The 20,242-nt window shown below is 39.4% G+C and overlaps 1 protein-coding gene and 1 pseudogene across 1 annotated transcript in view; both read left to right on the top strand.

Moving 5' to 3' along the window:
* The window catches only part of LOC102848488 (chromosome unknown open reading frame, human C9orf3), a 704,390-nt gene that overhangs the window by 220,501 nt on the left and 463,647 nt on the right, over positions 1-20,242 (top strand). The window lies entirely within an intron of this gene.
* LOC102844839 lies at positions 8,573-9,110 on the top strand (annotated as a pseudogene).

The following is a 20,242-nucleotide window of genomic DNA, read 5'->3' as shown; positions in this document are numbered from 1 at the left end:
TTGTATATGGAGTGAGGTGGGGATCTTGTTTAATTCTTCTGCAGATAGTTTTCCAATTTTGCCAACACCATTTGTTAAAAAGGCTGTCATTTCCCCACCTAACTGATTTCATCTCTTTGTCAAAAATCAATTGCCCATAAATAAGAAAGGAACTCTTATACGTTGTTGGTGGCATTGTAAAATGGTGCAACCATTCTGGAAGGCAGTTTAGCATGTCCTCAAAAAGCTGAACATTGAAATTCCTTATGACCCAGCTATACCACTACTTGGGATTCTGTTGTTGTTGTTTTTGTTATGTGCCATCGAGTTGCTTGCAACTGATAGCAACCCTATGTACAACTGCCCTAAACCCTGCTCTATCCCTTGCCAATCTCATTGTCTCCGACACACTCATCCCAATTACCCCAGTGATGGAATTAATCCATATCATCGAAGGTATTTTTTTCCTGCAATGTCCATCTACCTTCTCAAGCATGAGGTCCCTCTCCAAGGACTGGTCTCTCCTTGCAACATGTCCAGAGTATATCAGATGAAGTTTCAGAATCCTTGACTCCAAGGAGCAGCCTGGCTGCACCCTTTCCAGGAAGAACTTATTTGTTCTCCTAGAAGTCCATGGTAAATTCATTACTCTTCTCCAGCACCACAGCTCAAAAGCATCAACTCTCCTTTTATCATCCCTAGTCATTGTCCAGCTCTCTGAAGCATAGCAAGTAATGGCAAAGATTATGGCCTGTATCAGGCACACCTTAGTCTCCAGACTGACATTGTTGCTCCTTGGAGAGGTCTCTGACAGCAGACCTTCCCAGTGCAATTCATCTTTTCATTTCCTGGCTGCTGGTACCAAGAGTGTTGATTGTATAGCCAAGCAAACTAAAGCTGTTAATAATCTCAGTCTCCTCACCATCAATCATGATGCTGCCAATCTGCCCAGTGGTAAGAATCTTTGTTTTCTTGATGTTGAGCTTCAGTCCATATTGAAGGCTGAAAACCTTGGCCTTTTGCAGCAAGCGCTTCAGGTCCTCCTCAGTTTCAGTAAGTAGGGTTGTGTCATCGGCATAACACAGATTGTTGGTAAGTCTGCCTCCAATCCTGATGCCACACTTCTCCTCATAGAGCCCAGTCCCCCGATAATCTCTTCTGCACATAGGTTGAAAAGATACTTAGATAGGCCAATCCTTGACACACATCCTTCCCAGTTTTGAGCCATGCAGTGTTTCCTTTCTCTGTCCTGACGACTGCCTCCTGATCCAAGTATAAGTTTCGCATAAGCACAATCAAGTGTTCTGGGATTCCCATTCTTCTCAAAGTCAGCCACAGTTTGTTGTGATCCACACAGTCAAATGCCTTTGCATAGTCAATGAAACACAGATAGACATCCCTCTGGTACTCCCTGCTTTCAGCCAAGAGCCATCTGACATTAGCTATAATATCCCTTGTGTCATGGCTTCTTCTAAAGGCAGCCTGCACTTCAGGAAGTTCTCTGTTGATTTGCTGTTCCAGTTTTTGGATGATCTTCAGTAGAACCTTGCTTGCATGCGATATCAAAGATACTGTTTGATAATTTCCACGTTATTTTGGATCATTTTTCTTTGGAATGGGAACAAATATTGATATCTTCCTGTCAGTAGGCCAGGTGGTTGTCCTCCATATTTCTTTGCACAACTTGGTGAGCATATTCAGGACAACATCTATTTGTTGAAATATGTCAATCGGTATGCCATAAATTCCTTGGGCCTTGTTTTTTTTGTTTTTTGCCAGTTCTTTCAGAGCAGCTTGAACTTTATCCTACATCACCACAGACTCTTGCTCACAAGTTCTTTCCTGAACTACTTCTGTGTCCACCAATTCCTTTTGGTACAATGACTCTGTATATTCCTTTCATCTTCTTTTAATGCTTTCTGCATCAGTTAATATTCTGCCCAAAGTATTGCAACTCAAGGTTTGAATTTGTTCTTCAGTTCCTTGAGCTTAAGGAATGCTGAGTAAGTTTGGCCCTTTTGATTTTCTGACTCTAGCTTCTTGCACATTTCATTGTAGTACTTTACTTTGTCTTCCTTTGCTGCCTTCTGAAAGCTTCTGTTCAGCTCTTTAATATCTTGATTTCTTCCCTTTGTTTTGGCGTGTCAGCACTCCAGTGCAATATTTAGTTTCTTCTGACATCCCTCTTGGTCTTTTCTTCCTTCTATTCCTTCTATAATGACCTTTTGCATTTTTTCTGGATGATATTCTTGATATCCTCCCCACAGCTCATCTGATCTTCACTCATTAATGTCCAAGGCCTCAAACCTGTGCCAGAGATGGTTTTGAAATTCAGGTGGGATAGACTCAAGGTCAAATTTTGGTTCCTGTGGACTTGTTTTCATTTTCTTCAGCTTAAGGCACAAACTGAGTTTTGTACACCAATGTTCATAGCAGTATTATTCACCATCACAAGAACCTCAAAACAGCCGAAATGTCCAACCACAAATGAATGAACTGAGAAATTATGGTACGTTTACACAGTGGAATACTATGCAGCACACAGAAGCAATAACTTTGTAAATTATTACCTAACTTGGGAGGGACTAGATAGGATTATGCTGAGTGGACTAACTCGGTCCCACAAGAATAAATATTGTATAAAACTGTTATTGTAGAATGAATATAAGTATCTAGAAGGAGTGGGAGAGTCAGGAAGAAGAGATATGTGGATGTGCTGGGGGAGGGGTGATTAATCATTGGGTTGTACAATTTGATTGGGGTGGGTGAGGGAAATTGAACGAATATTTTTGAATTTGTATTCCAGTTTTGTAAATTAGTAGAAGGAGGGGAAAGAATGAGCTTTGGACGTCAAGTAATATGTAGTGGAACCCTAGCATCCAACAAATTCAGTCATACTATATATTGAGAAATTTTGTAAAAGAATTGGAGCTTTCAGTGTGCTCCCATTCATGCTCTTGGGGAAATCTATCCGAGGAAGTGATAATCTGAACTGACTGAGATTGTGAGCAATGAGAAGTTAGTGTGGAGAAAGGAGTATTTTGTGCAGAGAGGTAGGTTGAAAGGAATTTGTCCTTTGGGGGAACTGATAGAAATGATCATACAATTTAGTGACCTTTGGGAAGATTTGGGTGAAATTGGAGATTGACCTTATAGAAGTCTGAGCTTACCCTAAGTATATTGGGAAGGCCATAGAGTTTAAACAGCAAAGGACTGTGAAGCTGCATCTGACCATGACATGATTTGGTTTATATTTTTACCAGACTCCTCTAGCTTGTGATTGAAGAATGGATTTTGAAGGGCAGAAGTAATAGCAGTGGGATGGTACGATCACAAGTATAGACATAATGCAGGCCAGAAGTAGAGGCTTTAGACTAGGATGAGATTGTGATGGTGGAGAAAATATGCACTGGAGTATTGATTTAACTTGAGATTTTGATGAGGAGGATAGTAGAGGAAGGTGACAGCAGCAGGTGCTAGGATGTATAGGGAAAAGACCAGATTTGGAAAAAAGATCCCTAGTTCAAGTTTGTACACATTTACATTAGAAGCCACTTAGCACAGTGGTGCATGCTGCATACTGTAATTAGTATCTTCTATTTCAGCCACATTATTTTGAAATAATGCCTGTTCTTTGGGCCAAGAGACCTGGATTCTTGCCATGGCTAGCCCACTGTAGATAAACAAGTATCTCTGAGCACCGGTCTCCCTTTCTAGAAGTCAGAGGCAGATATATAGGATGCTGTCTTTGGTCTTGTCTGCAATGCTGTGAAGTTTTTGGTCTTGACCACCTGGAATGTGGCTCCTGCCAGCTGCCTCTGCTTCAGAGAGAATGATCAACTAGAACACCACATATGGGTGGCAGTTTTTGGTAGTAGCTGACGCAGAGGGAGCTCTGGCCAAAACAAATTATGGCTAGTGAGTAGGCCTCATGACGAAGGGGCAGGATGTGGTTTGGGGAAAGCAGCAGCTGCTGCTATCATTAAATGAGCGTGAAATTCCGCTGAGCTTTAGAGAAGATTGGGATTTATAATGATGGCTTATTAACTGGTGAATTAATGTGATTTGGGACAAATGGAGACATGGTGATGGACTGAAAAGAAAATCAAGAGAGTATTCCTTTAAAAAGAGTATTTCTTCAATCTCCTGTTACTGGTTTAAATTCTTTGTTGGACCTCAAGTGGATATCAGGGATAGATCATCTATAATAAAACTTCTCTCTTTAAAGACAACCTAAAATCACCAACATGATGTGCCAGTCTCCTTACACCTGATCCATGCCTTGTCTATTCTATCAAGTTGTCAATTCCTCAGAGCTGCACTAGGCCCAGTTTTGGAAAAAGAATCGAGCTTTGTTTCATTTTAATGAAACCAGATACCCTAGAGAGTTACTCATTTTTTCTACCCTCCAGACACACAAATGCTTTATGCTTTATGTGGTACTGCAAGCAAGCCCTTTCATCCTTCTGGGTTTGTTACTCAGTAGTTAACCTATCTCAGTCTTTGCTGCACAGCGAACCTTCTACCTTGTGGATGGCATCTGGGCTCCTCAGTGCTTAGAATAGTGCTCAGTCTTCAAACCCCCTTGTGCAGATGAATGAGGGGCCCCAGTGAAATCTTTCATTAGGTTAGAAAGTGCTCTTCTTTTTCGTATGTTTGTTTTTTGTTTCCGTTTTTAAAGTAAACCGTGACTTTGTTTATGAGAAATGCCTGGAAGGGGAACTTAATAGGAAAGTTGCCTTCATTCTGTTCTGTGTCTGTGGTTGCTCTCTGAGTAATTGAATCCCCAGGTCTCTATTTGGAAGCAGTGACTGGCCATCCTGATGCTTTATTATTTTTTCACAATGGTGATGATGTGACACGCTGCTTATATTTAATAGTTCAATTTAAAATGCCACATCAAGTGTGTCAGAAGACTTGTGTGCCTGCTCCACCCACCTTGGGCTGAGCTCTGCGCAGGGTTCCAAGAGGAGCAGGTCTGAGCCGAGAAAACCTCACATGGCGAGATTTGCACAAGTCTTGACCTAAACAAGATCAAGCATGTATAATATGTGAGGCAGAGAAAATTAGGAACAAAAATTCCTTTACTAGAATGGCACGGTAAGCCATTCTATACCGAGACTCAAGATTGGGAAGCAACATTCTGAAGAGAGGGAGGTGCTTTTCTGCAGGCCACACATCTGGTTGAGCTCCTTCCAGTCTCCTGAACATGCTGTGCTCATTACTGCAGCTGTGGTTCTCTTAGTATTGGCCCGCCCTGAGCACACCCAGCCAGTTTCCACTGTCTATCAGGCCCTGCCCTTCCTTCACAGCTCCCTGAGGGCCAGTTCCTGCTGGCAGAACGTCCCAGCCCAAGAACCCAGTCCTCACTAGCCCTGCCCTTTCTTTCTTCCACAGCTGCACTGCGTTCTTACTTGCTTTATATTTCTTGTTTCCTTTAGACAAGAATGTTTGCAGGTCAAAGGGCTGTGGTGTATATCCCTTTCCCCTGCGTAAATCATTAATCTTATAAAGACCAGACTCATTCTCTTTCCCATTCATATTCATTCATTCCCTCTCTCCCATTTATTATGTTTTATAAAATGAATCCTCTTTGGACTGTGCCCACCATTACCCTATATTTTCAGATCCCCACCATATCTTTCCCCTTTCCTTTACCCATCCTCCCTCCACCCACCAAATTTTGGGACTTATGATATCCCCCTGCCCATCCTAACCCCTCTGCTCCCACCTTCCCCCTTGAATCCTCATACATGTTTTACTAGTTATCCTGCTATATTACAATAATGGTCTTTTGCAATATTTGTCCTTATAACACTGAGTTAGTTCACTCAACATAATGCTCTCCAATCCCTTCCAAGTTATGTAGTAATTTTTGAAATCATTCCTGAGTGCTATGCAGTGTTCCATCATGTGAATGTACCACACTTTGTCAATCCATTTGGTTGTGGTTGGACATTTGGGCTGTTCCCATGGTTCTTGTGATGGTGAATAACACTACTATAACACTGATATACATATCTCCATTTGTTTGTTGGTTCACATTTCCTCGGGGTCTATTCCTACCAGTGGGTCATATGGAATTTCTATGTTCAGCTTTTTTGAGGAAACACTAAACAACCTTCCAGAGTGGTTGTACCATTTTACAATCCCACCTACAATGTATGAGTTCCCATATCCTCTCCAGCATTTATTACTTGCTATCCTGTTAAATTTTGCCACTGCTGCTGGGGTGAGATGGTATCTCATTGTGGTTTTGATGTGCACGTCTCTGATTGCCAGTGATTTTGAGCATTTCTTCCTGTTTCTGTTGGCCATGTGAATGTCTTCTTTTGTGAAAAAAGACCAACCAGACCCATTCTTGAAAGTCTTTATTTTCTACCATAGTACATGGCTTAATTCTGAGTACAAACTGCTCAAAAATATACTTGTCCATTTATTAGACAAAGTTCTCCGTGAAATAAATTTTAAGAAGACACAAAAGCAACATGTGTCTGTTTCAAGTTCTTTCTAAAATCATAAGACTTAAGTTGTCTTTCTTTGACAATCAACTTAAAATAAAAAATGGCCTAAAAAGAGACATTTATGTCTTCTTCATAATGGGACCCAGCAATGCCAGTGAATCAGGCTTCTCTTTTGCTGTTCTACCATCCTCAAGCTAAAACTCATTATTGTTTGAGCTATCAAATGACTTGTAGCTAACCCTCTGTCAGATTTTCAGGTTTTGTAAATTGCACCCATGGTAGCAGCAGTTAAGTAATCAAGAGAGATGCATTGCATTGGGAAAATCTGCTATTGAGGACCTTTTTAAAGTGCTATAGAACAAGAATGTCAACTTAAAGACTAAGGTCACCTGGTCCAAACCACAGCAAGCTCAGTTGTTTCCTATGCATCTAAAAATTGGACAATAAATAAGGATGACAGAGGAAGAATCAATGCCTTTGAGTTGTGGTGTTGCAGAAGAGTGTTGAATGAACTACCAAAAGAATACAAAAGTGTGTCTTGGAAAAAGTGCAACCAGAGAGTTCCTTATAGGCAGGGATGGTGAAATTTGGTCACACATACTTGGGGTATGTTTCAGGAAATGTCAGGGCCTTGGAAAAATACATCGTTCAGGGAAAGGTGGAGGACCAGAGAGAGAAAGACCCTCAACAAAATGGATTGACACAGTGACTTTAGCAACAGACTGGAGCTTGTCAGCGATGGTGAGGATGGTTCAGGACAAGGCAAGGTTCACAGAGTTGCTATGAGTAGTAGTGAACTCAGTGTCACTTAGCAACAAAAACAAATCGCTAAAAGGAAGTTACCCATTTTCTTCACACAGAGCAGCTGTTGGATTTGAACTGCCTGTTTTGAGTTGGCAGTGCAACCCACTAGGCCACCAGAGCTCATTTGAGTTCTTGGTGCATCATGACTGTTGGAGCTCCAGTCATTAGTCGCACAAGTCTAGGCAGCAGAAAGAAAGGAAGAGATTGGGGAGAAAAAATTAACACCTAATGTCTTTTTAATGGAAGTTTCCTGGAAGTTATTTCAGAATATTCCTGCTATATCTCATTAATTCAAATCTAATGGCAATTAGCTGCAAGGGAGGCTAGAAAATTCAGTTTTTATTCCAAATAGCCTTATGTCCACCAGGGTGCTCCAGTGTCATGGTCCATAGAGAGTTGTACTGCTAACCCAAATGTAGCACCTCTCTACTTTTACTAGCAGCTCTACAAGGGACAGACAGGCAATATCCTCCTGCAATTAACAACCCTCAAAACAGAAAGGAGAGTCACCTAAGAGTTGGTTCCAACTTCACAGCTATGGGTATTTTGAGTTGTGTTCACCAGAAGAGGAGACAAACAGCTAGAAAGTTGGCACATGGAATGATTTGGATGACTTGAGATACACTGAAATAATTGAGTCTAGCTTCATGTCACCACTATTCATCAATTCTTCTTTGAGCAATTTTTATACTACTTTGCACTAAATATTGGAGGTGTGTTAATACATGCCATCAAGTTGGAGCCAACTCATAGCCAACTCTTCCTTCCAGGGAGTTTTCAGAGGCTGTAAAACTCACTGACATGGGAGGAGATTGCACATCTTTCTCCCATAGAATAGCAGCTTGTGGATTTGAACTAACTGTCTTTGGGTTGACAGTTTGACTTCCTATCCACTAGGCCACCTATGTTGTTGTTGTTAGGTGCCGTCAAATCACCAGTGACTCATAGTGACCCTGTATACATCAGCCCATCTCACCGAGTCCAACACACCTACCCTCATTGTCCCAGTTACTAAATTAATCCATCTCATCTAGAGTCATCTTCTCCTGCATTTTCTCTTCACCCTTCTTAGCATGATGTTCTTCTCCTAAGACCACTCCATCCTGGCCATGTGCCCATAGTATGTGAGGCTGAACTTCAAAATCCTTGCCTCTAAAGAGAAACGTGGTTTAACTCTCTCCAGGACAGATCAATTTGTTTTCTTGGTGGTCCATGGTATGTTCAAGACTCTTCTCCAGCACCACAAATCAAAGGCATCTAATCTTCTTCTGTCATCCTTAGTCATTATCCAACTCTTTGAAGCATAAAAAGTAATTGCAGGCAGCATGGCCGCCGGCACCACCGCGGCTCTAGCGTTCCTGAGCAAGCAGAGCCGATCCCGGGTGGGAGGTGTCAGGAGTCTGCGTGTCCCGGTTCCAGTCACCATAGACAGTTTTTTCTTCGGTTGTGAGCTCTCTGGCGGTACCCGCTCTTTCACCTTCAAAGTAGAGGAAGAGGATGATGCTGAGCACGTGCATGCTCTGCCTTACCGAAGGGGCCAAGGATGAGTGTAATGTGGTGGAAGTCATGGCCCGGAACCACGACCATCAGGAGATTGCAGTCCCTGTGGCCAACCTCAGGTTGTCCTGCCAACCCATGCTCAGCCTAAATGACTTCCAGCTCCAGCCTCCGGTAACCTTTCGCCTGAAGTCAGGTTCCGGGCCTGTGAGGATTACTGGGCGGCACCAGATTGTTACTATAAGCAATGACATTTCTGAAGAGGAGGAAAGTGACGAGGAAGACAGTGAGGAGGAGGGGGAGGAGGAGGAAGAAGCTGAGTTGTGCTCTGTCCTACCTGCCAAGAAGCACCGGGCCAGGCACTAGCCGTGGCCAGAGAGCAGCCTGTGACCTGTGCCATGTACCACATTCCTGGACCGTCTCAAGAATTTGAAGCGTTTATTCTCCGTTGAAGAGGAGTTTTGGGGACAAGGACAGGGTGGAGGGAGTGCCAAAACTGGTGCTAGGAGAAAAGGGGGCCCATTTTCCTTAGGGTGCTGTTCTAGACCCAGTTAATAGTGTCTGGGACTTTTCCTTTTCTCTAGGGGTAGGAGGAACACTGAACTTCTGTCCTGACCCTCTCCCCCAACCTTCTCTTGAGGATTAGAAGTCAATAGTTGAAGCTCAGGATTAAAACATTTTTATCCCTTTTTACATTTTTGGATAAAGGTTGAAATTAAAAAAAAAAAAGTAATTGCAAAGACTATGGCCTGGTTCAGGTATGCCTTAGTCTGTAGACTGACATTGTTGCTTTTCAGTACTCTGGAAATATCCCTGAGAGCAGATTTCCCAGTGCAATTTGTCTTTTGATTTCCTGACTACTGACTGGTGTCAAGAATGATGATTGTAGAACTGAGCAAGCTGAAATTGTTAACCACCTCAGTTGCTTCTCCATATATCATGGTGCTGCCAATTGGGGTAGTGGTGAGAATCTTTATCTTCTTGATGTTGAGCTTCATACTGAAGACTACAGAAAAAAAAAATTCTGTTTTAATCTCCAGAAAACTTGTAATTCAGATGAGGAAACAAATGACAATTAGCAGAGCAATTACATGAACTGGATATCAAATAATAGAAAGCTCTTTAAAAAAAATTGCTTGACCTTAAGTAGATTTAAAAAACCACCCATACACTGGCTATTTATTATATGAATAACAGGCAGTCTTCAGTGACTATTTTGGTATCCTTTGGATTGTACCATGAATCAGTGTGAGGTTTTGAGCAAAATAATGAGTTAAATATTGTTTTGCTGGCTACACAAAAATCAACTCAAGGTAGATCAGAGTAAAAGTTTAATCAGTAAAGGCCAAACCATAAAGTTCGTAAGAGACAAACTTGGATCAAGCTTACACGGCTTAGTGTACAGTAGAAAGAGATTTCCAACTACAGACAGAAATGTACAATCTGAAGGGAATAAAATTGATGAATGGGACCTTCTAAAGATTAAGTCTCTGTACTCATCAAAAACTTTTCTCAACAGGGTGAAAAGAAAACCAACTGTCTAGGAACAAACATTTGGCAATACCATTTCAGACAAAGGTGTCATAACGAAAGTTTACAGTATTCTACAGTGCCTCCACAAGAAAAAGACTGATAACGTAATTTACAAAATGGGCAAAAGATATGGAAGGACTTTTCATAGGGGAGGATATTCAGATGGCCAACAGATACGTAAAGAAGAGCTCAAAATCACTAGCAATCAGAGAGATGTACATCAAAACCACAATGAGATATCCTCTTACCCCGCCCGTAGCAGTGGCAAAGTTTAACAGAATGGTAAGTGATAAATGTTGGCGAGGATGTGTAGAGATAAGAACTCTTATACATGGTTGGTGGCATTATAAAATGGTATAAGCATCCTAAAAGGCAGTTTGGTGTTTCCTCAAAAAGCTGAACACAAATTTCATATGACCCAGTTATTCCACTGCTTGGAATATATCCTGAGAAAATGAGAACTGAGGCAAAACAGAGATTTGTACTCCAGTGTTGAGAGCAGCGTTATTCACCATAGCAAGAACATGGAAACAGCTCAAATGTCCAACCAGAATTGATTGGATTGAGAAATTATGGTACATTCACACAATGAAATACTACACAGCATTTAGGAGCAATGATTTTGAAAATCACTACCTAGCTTGGGAGGGACTGGAGAGCATTATACCAAGTGAACTAACTCATTCCCACAAGGACAAACACTGTATAAGACCATTACTGTAGAAATAGGAAGATAACTAGTAAAATGTGTTTGAGGATCCAAGGGAGGTGAGGATGGGCGGGAGTGTAATCATAGGGTCCTACAATTTGATGGGTTGAGGGAGGGGTGAGTAAAGGAAATGAGAAAGATCCAGTGGGGAAAAACAAAAATGTTACTTTGTAAGTAAACCATTATAAAAGAAAAATTTTATTTCAATAAAAAAAATTCTTTAAAAATTGCTTTTGCTGGGCCATTCATAAAGAGACTTTATTTAGATTGGAACGTTTTAAACTGACATTTCTAAAATGTTTACATCTGGGTCTGTTTATATTAATTAAGGTGTTATTTATGTAATGTAAATGCACATTTAAGGAGTCATTTAAACAATAAAAGACCATTAAGAAAAATGTTGTCAGTAATAGAAGAGACTTCTAAATATTATGTGTTTAATAAAACAATGTAATTTATAAAATACTTGAAAAATGCTAATGTTTTATACATTTTTGCCCCAAGGGGAGAATTTTTACTTTGCTGCATTTCACATACAGTAATATTCAGTTACTTAGTTTCACCGTAGATTGCCACAAAAAGTCTGATTAGTCTTTGCAGAGGATATTTTTTTAAGTGAATGAAACAAAACAAAGAACCATTAGTATGACATGTGACTTTTATTTGATCTATTTTGTAGAAATTCAAGATGATCTCTGGAGCTTTGTACAGTACTAAAATTACTTTTAGTAAAGCAATATTTTATGAAACTTTCCTTTTTTGAATCCTTCACTATTCCACATTTGAGTAATTTTTCAGTTTCTAATTTTAACTTTCAACTGCTTTAGAACCATGGCTTGTGATGAGCAGAGTCCAGAGAAAAGAGAGGATAAAAACACATTTGGAATGTCTTGAAAATTTCTGGAGAACAATTGTGACTTTACATATATGAACCTTAACAGCAATAAACTGTGTTCTGACAGCATATTTAAAGCAAACCAGGATGTGGAAGAAAACCCAAGAAATTTTACCAAACAACTCTTCCTAGTAACAGTGTCACAGCTTATTTTAATAGTTTCTTTCATTCCCTTTCAGAAATTTGATGTGAGATTGCTTTCTTGTTTATACGTAACTTTCATTTAACTAGTATTTTTTGCTTCAAACGAACTTGACTCTTGTAATAGAGATTCTGAAAATAAAGGGAGAGTACAATGAAACTGAAGTGTGATGATGTTTATGGTGAGATTGGTGTTATAAATTGCTAGTGAGTCTTTCTTAGGATAGTGCTTAAATGTTCTTCCAGCCCAACACTTAATTGGCAATGTTACTTTGCATTTTGTAGAGTAGGATCCATTTTGCTTACTATACTTAGTCTAATTCTTTTATTCTTAATTTTAAACATGACCGTTTGTATTTGTTGGTCACCCTAATATAAGAAACCATTGCCCTGTAATATGGGACAGCTGTTTATGTTTAGAGACTGTATGCTCAAATTCTCACAGAAAGCCAGTCTAAAACAGATGCTTGAACTCCTATGTAAAAAATCTATTCTAAACAATCGGGCTACTGCAAGACAGGAATGCCAAACATTTCCAACCACAGATTACACTTGATAATAACCACATTGATAGCAGAAAGCAGCATAACCCAAATTCTATTACGTGATCTTTGGTTTTTTAGATCAGAATTGCCTCATTTAGCTGTAAATTGCACTGCTGTGAGTGTTTAGAACTATAATTCATATAAAATAATTTTTAATACAAAAATCCATACTTGATTATCAAATAGAAGTGAGTCTAAAATCAGGCAAGCTGAGAACACAAAGAGCTTTGTGGCCCAAGAGGAAAAGGATACATGTTCCCTTTAAAGTTTCTGAAATCAATGTATTCCTCAAGAACCACTTAACTCACCAGTGTGTTTTACTTTGTGAAATGTGGAATGTACTGCTTATAAAACAGGAACTCTGAAATGTGATACATCCATCTTAACCAGCTCAGGATTTTATTCTTCTACCTTAATCCTATTAACTCCCACACACAAAGGAAACACGGCTCTCTCCTCTGAAGGCTCCACTCGGGCCTCATGGTATTTGTAAGCCAGATTTTGAATGTTACAAATAAAGCTTATTGTAAAATATAATAAGCAAAGGGAAAAATCATATTAAAAATATAATAAACATTGGTGAAGTCTCTATTCAAAATGGATATTTTAGATTTTTTTTTTAAGTAAAGAACTTAGCATTTTAAAATCAAACAGTAGTTTAACTTAAGTAATTAGAAAGATTGACCTTAAACATTATTCTCTTTTGGTTGTTATGTGCCATTGAGTCAGAACTAACTTATAGCTGACCCTCCAGCAGTTTTCAGAGGCCATAAATCAGGTGGAAGGAAATTGTTCATCCTTCTCCCTCCAAGCAGCTGGTGGATTTTGAGCCAAGTGCCTTTTGGTTGGCAGTATGGCTACTTAACACTAGACCACTAGTGCTCTTTTAAGTACTATTAAATGGCATCAAATTGATAACAACACCTAGAATGGTTCAATAGCAACCTTATTGGTGGTGGTGTTCTGTGCTGTCCAATTTGGTTCCCTTTTTTTATGATCTTTAATAGTATTTTGTTTACATGTGATATTGATATTGCTTAATAATTTCCACATTCTTTTGGATCACCCTTCTTGGGAATAAGAGACAAATATGGATCTTTTCCAATCAGTTGGCCAGACAGCTGCCCTCCAAATTTCCTGGCATATACTGGTGAGTGCATCTCACTTGGAAGGGTGGAGGGATAGTACAGGAGAGGAAGATACTGGATGAGATGGATTGACACAGTACCTGGGATAATGGTTGTAGGTGTGTCAGAGTCAGTGAGACTGGCTCAGGATAGGGCAAGGTTCAGAGCTGTTGTACATTGGGTTGCTAGGAGTCACAGGTGACTCGATGGCACATAACAACAATAGAAATATTGAAATATGTTTATTGGTATCCCATCGATTCCTGAGGCTCAATTTTTTGCCAATGCCTTCAGTGCAGCTTCAGTTTCTTCCTTCATTACCATTGGCTCCTACTCATATGGTACTTCCTGAAATTTTTCAATGTTAATCAGTTCTTTTTGTTACAGTGACTTTGTATATTCCATCAATCTTCTTTTGATGCTTCCTGGATCATTCGACATACTGGCCATAGCATCTTTTAATTGTGACTTATGGCTTAAACCTTATATACAGTAGAGGAACACAAATAGTTACAGTATTAGACATAGGGCCCAGATTGGAAGTCAGTCAAAATGAGGAAAAATAGTGGCAACTATCTTTTAATAATTGGAACATGGAATGTATAAAGCATGAATATTGGAAAACAGGAAGTTGTGAAAAATTAGATGAAACATGAACATCAACGTTCTGGTCATTATTGAGATGCGATGGACTAGCTTTGGTCATTTTGAATCAAATAATCACATGATACACTATGCTGAAAATTAAAAACAGAAGAATGGTGTTGCATTTATGGTAAAAAAAAGTCAATTTCAGGTTCTATCCTGATGTACAGTGTTGTACCTACAATATGCAGATAAAATCTCCTTTCTTTCTGAAAATGAGGACGTGAAGGGTTTGCTGCAGGAAGTCAAGTCTTCAATATGGATTGAAGCTCTCACCATCAAGAAGATAAAGATTCTTACCACTGGGCTAATTGGCAGCATCATGATAAATGGAGAAGTGATTGAGGTAGTTAACAATTTCAGCTTGCTCAGCTCCACAATCATCACTCTTGGCACTAGCAGGGATTCAAAAGAGTAATTACGTTGGGGAAGTTTGCTGTTAGGGACCTCTTAAGGTGTACCTGATCTATGCCCCGGTCTTCTCAATACCTGCTATGCATCAAAGACTAAGGGTGACAGAAGAAGAATTGATGTCTTTGAGTTATGGTGCTGGAGAAGAGTATTGGACTGGCAAGAGAACAACCAGGTCAGTTTAGAGATGGTGAAACCAAGTTGCTCTTTGGAGGCAAGGATTTTGAAGCTGTCTCACATATTTTGGACACTTGGTCAGGAGGGACCAGACGTTGGAGAAAGACATCATACTTGGAAGGGTGAAGGGACAGTGCAGGAGAGGAAGACCCTGGATGAGATGTTTGACACAGAACCTGAAGTAATGGTGGGAGGTGTGTCAGAGCCAGTGAGACTGGCTCAGGATAGGGCAGGGTTTGGAGCTATTGTATGTCACTATGAGTCACAGGTGACTCAATAGCACATGACAAGATAAACATACAAGGAGGACTTATTAATAACAACTGTGGTTCAAATATACACTCCTTTGGTAAAGCCAAAGAGGATGGAATGAAAAGTTTTTACCAAATCTTACAGTCTGAAATTGACCCAATATGCAGTCCAGATGCATTAATCATATCTGGTGAACTGCAATGCAAAAGTTGGAAACAATGAAGAAGGAATGGTAGTTGGAAAGTATGGACTTGGAGACAGAAATGTGACTGGAAATAGAATGATTGAATTTTGTATGTTCAGTGATTTATTCATTGTACATCCCTTTTAAAAATAACCACAAATGGTGTCTTTACACATGGACCTCACCTGATGTACTGCATAGAAACCAGATTGACTACCTCTGTGGAAGGAATTGCTGGAGAAGCTTAATATCAGCAGTTAAAATTAGGCCATGGGTGGTCTATGGAACAGGCCATCAATTATTCATATACAAGTTCAAATTGAGGCTGAAGAAAACTAAAACAAGTACACGAGAACCAAAATACGATCGCCAATCTATTGCACTTGAATTTCAAAATCATCTTAAGAATAGTCTTGAAGCATTGAACACCAGTGATCAAAGACCAGATAAATTGTGGGATGACATCAAAGATATCATCCATGAAGAAAACAAAAGGTCTTTATTAGAAAGAGGAGAAAGAAAAGGCCGAAATGGATGTCAGAAGAGCTTCTGAAAATTGCACTAGAGCATCCAGAAGCCAAAACAAAGGGAAGAAATACTAAATTAAAAGAACTGAACAGATTTTAAAGGGCATCTCAAGAAGACAAAGCAAAGGGAAACATGTGGACCGCTGGAATTGGAGAATGTAAAGAGAAGAACTGCTGAACTGATAAGAACCTTAGGAGCAATGAATTTATGTTAGTAAGGAGCAAAACCTTAGAAAAGGGCCCAATAGAATGATTGCACAGTTTGAATGTAACAAATGCCGCTAAATAGTATTTGTAGAAATTGTTGAATTAATGTGTGTTTTGTTGTGCATTATAACAACAAAATACATACAATTTGAGGATTTTTTAAAAGAACCTTAATTTATATATATATATGAATTAAAAATCAGCCTCCTATAAATATGCTTTTTTTTTTTAGTATGCAACACCTCAAATACATGCCCTTTTGAGGTAAAACTTTGGTTTATAAGTAAGTAACTCAACATTGGTTGATTAAAAATGTAGCCAGCATCAAAAAAGAAATGAAGTTAACTGATGTCAGTTGAAGTTAAAACCATTTCAAAATGGACTTCTAAAAAGTTTTCTTTAAAATATAAAAAGTTTTATTTTACTTGAGATGAAATAACTTTTTGGCTGTGAACCTTATGGACATAGAGCTGATGTCTCTAAAGAACAAGGTCTAATGACAAGGCTCCTGGAAGCTAATTCCATTGCTATTGTAGAAGCTAATAGCACATTAGTCCATATTATATTAGAGACTTTTCAGTCTGTTCCCTGCAGTTTTGATTGAGTTTAGTTCCTAGCATTTAGATTTGAAACAGCAAGGCTGTTTTACTTCCTATCAAGTTTATGAGAATAAAATGGGTTTTTTCCCCTTCACAAACCTCATGTTACAGGCAATGAATGTGTGGACTGCTGAAACTGATACTGAAGTGACCTAGACATTTTTAATAAGTTTGAATTTTTTTAAAAAAAATCTTTATTCATAAAATTCACCCATCATTAATGTAAAATAGGAGATACTGTTCATGTCTGTCCCCTTCCTGCTCAGAATGCCTTGCTGTTTATAGGTGCTGGGAGCCACCACATAGCCTGCGAGGGTCACAGCTGGAAAGGCTAGTCTTTATGGTTTACGTAACAGTTTCACTGGAGTGTTTGCTTTTAGAGGTCACTTCAACGGCTATCTACAATTAAATCTGCCTGTTCCACATAATTTGCAAAGGAAAATAAAACATTTTATCCAAGGCATTCTCCCTACTTTATTTCTTTAAATGAATTCTTACATGGGCATTTAAGAGAGTGAAAAAATTCACCTCATATTCTGAAAACTAGATTCTTTTATATGTCTGATTTCTGATTCTCTCTAGCTCCTTTCCTGTCAAGGAGACACCTGGCTGAATGTTCTCTTCGAAAAACCTTGGCCTGAAGTTAGGACAGTGCTCAGTATCTCCCACTCTCTACAGTGTCTCCCAGCTTTTATAGGATCTTGTCTGACTCAGAACATCAGAGTGGAGATGATTCTTTTGATGAATGGACCTGATCGTTTACTTACCAGTATGATTGCTTCCCATAGCTGGGTAACTTAAGCCAGTTTGCCTTTCATTTCAACCATGTCAAAGTATCAGATAAACCTGTAAAACTAGACTAACCCAAAAAGGAGAGACTGAATAGTAACATGTTTATAATATAAAGCCTTTTTATTTTATCAGCCCTTGCTTCCCTAGCAATTTCCTATTCTGACAGAAGAACACTATGGAAATTCACCTACAGGCATTGGTCACCCATTTAAGGACTTATGTTAGGGAACTCTGGTAGCCTTTTGATATGAAGCTGCAGTTATTGTGTTCATTGTGAAAGCTGTATGTACACCAAGAAGCTGTTGTCTGACAGAGAAAGGGAACATTGCATGGTTTAAAATCAAGAAGGGAGTGTATCAGGACTGTATACGTTCTCCATTCCTGTTCAGTCTGTATGCTAAGAAAATCATTCAAGAGTCTGGACTTTGTCAAGAAGAATGTGGCATCAAAATCAGAGGAAGAATCATCAACAACATGCATTACGCAGATGACACAACTTTGCTTGTTGAGGACATGAAACACTTGTTGCAGAAGAGCAAAGGCTATAGCCTTCAATATGAATTGCATCTCAATATCAGGAAAACCAAAATCTTCACCAATGGCCAATAGGCAGTGTCATGATAGATAGAGAAAAGACTGAAGTTGTCAATGATTTTATCTTGCTTCCATCCACAATCAACATCTCTGGTACCACCAATCAGGAATTTAAAAATTTCATGGGAGTTATCTGTTGTCAACAAGCTTTCCAAAGTGTTAAGGAGCAATGAAGTCAGTATAAAGACTAAGGTGCACTTGATCCAAGCCAAAATATTTTCATTTACTTCCTGTGCATCTGAAATCTGGACACTAAATTTATATGACCAAAGAAGAATGCCTTTGAGTTGTGGTGTTGGAGAAGAATATTCAATATCCCATGAACTTCCAAAAGAATAAGAAATATGCCTTGGAGAAAATGCAACCAGGGTGCTCCTTGGGAACTTCATCTCACATACTTTGGAAATGTTAAGAGGGGCCAGTCCTTGGAAAAAGACATCATGGTGGGCATAGATCAGAGAAAGAGAGGAAGACCCTCAACAGTGGGCTGACACAATGTAGCAATGGGCTCTAGTATAACAAGCATGATGAGAATGGCACAAGATAGGGCACGGTCAAATAAATTGTTCATAGAGTCACTATGAGACAACTCAAATGGCACCAAACAACAGGTTAGTTGCTTTAATAAGGAGGATACCGAACCCACCATAAGTTCTGGGCCAAACAGGTTACCAAAATCAGTAATTCCCAAAGTTCATTAATATTAATTACCATAACAACTAGGATGGCAAGACTTAGGCCACTTTTTCTCCAGGGAAGCCAGAGGTGGCTCTCTACAGTTCACAGGTGTGGAGAAGGCAGTTGGGGGTGGGGGTAGTATGAATATCTTATTCACAGATATTAGTAATATCTGTGAACTGATTTTGCTTGGAGAAAATCCCCTTGAAATTGATTTTTTCAGTCATTCTCATTATACATCACATAGCCCTTGGGCTTTGGAGCCATTTTATAAATGTTTGTGAAATGTTTTAAATAAATACCGTAAAGGTAAAACCAGATACCCCAGTTCCTAACTGGGAGCTCAGGGAGGAGAACTTGTGAGGAGTTGGCAGTCAAGAGCAAGGCTTCAGAGGGAGCTGTTGTGTCCCAGTGTATGGGCTTCATTCCTCCCCTTTTCTCAGGAAGCAAGTGCAAAAAAAGTTCTTGATAGCATTTGATTGGTTTGAGTGAACTGCTTTGAACAATAGTAGCTATCATAAAGAGAAGGGATTAAATCTATCAAAATGTGAAAAGGGAGATATGGAAAAGAAAGATATGAAGAGTAAAACATAGAAAAGGAAGGTTGTAAAGAGAGATGTTATCCCTTCTATTTTGTTCTCCTTTTTCCCCCACTTAGGAAAATTCTCTCATTCATCCTTAGTGTTACTTATTTCCTATTCATGCAACATCACTAAGTTCTATTTTGACTCCAAAGAGGTCAGGCACATTCCAGAGTGACAGGATAAATACCCTGTCATATGTATGTTAATGGCAAAGAAGTTTAGAATGAGGAATCTAAAATTATATTCATGGTCAAAAGTAATAACCCCATTTTTCCTATTCTTTCAAATAAGAGAAATAAAAAAATGAAGGTTTAGGAAAAATATTTATGTATTTTGCAGGGAGATTACTCCCAAGTTTCCTTTGGTCAATAAGCCAAAATTTTTGGACAGGTAATTGGACTAGAATTGTTGCCTCTGGAAACTATCAACCAGCATTCACACTCACTAATTAGGTGATTAATTTTCATCATTTTCCCCTCGGGTTTTTTCCATCTATTTTCTTTCTTCGCCTTTACCTGTTGCTTTTTTCTTTGTATCACCTATATGGCTGCTATCTTCTTCCATTTATTTACTTTTGTTGTTGTTATGTGCCGTGGAGTCGCTTGCGACTCATAGCGACCCTATATTCAACATCCCTAAACTCTTCTCTCCTGTGACAATCACACCATCTCCCATCTCAATTACCCCAGTCACTGAATCAATCCACCTCACAGAGGGCCTTCCCCTCCTGTGCTGCCCCTCCACCCTACCAAGCATGATGTCCCTGTCCAAGGACTGGTCCCTCCTTACAACATGGCAAAAGTATGTTAGATGGAGCCTCAGAATTCTTGCCTCCAAAGAGCCACCCGGTTTGACCCTTTCCAGGATGAATCTGTTTGCTTTCCTAGCAGTCCATGGT

This window comes from Elephantulus edwardii, unplaced genomic scaffold (assembly GCF_000299155.1).
Source record: "Elephantulus edwardii isolate Elephantulus edwardi_28Jun2011 unplaced genomic scaffold, EleEdw1.0 scaffold00238, whole genome shotgun sequence".
Taxonomy (NCBI): Eukaryota; Metazoa; Chordata; class Mammalia; order Macroscelidea; family Macroscelididae; genus Elephantulus; species Elephantulus edwardii.
Note: the sequence above shows the minus strand (reverse complement) of the source record. Positions and strands in the feature narration are given on the sequence as shown.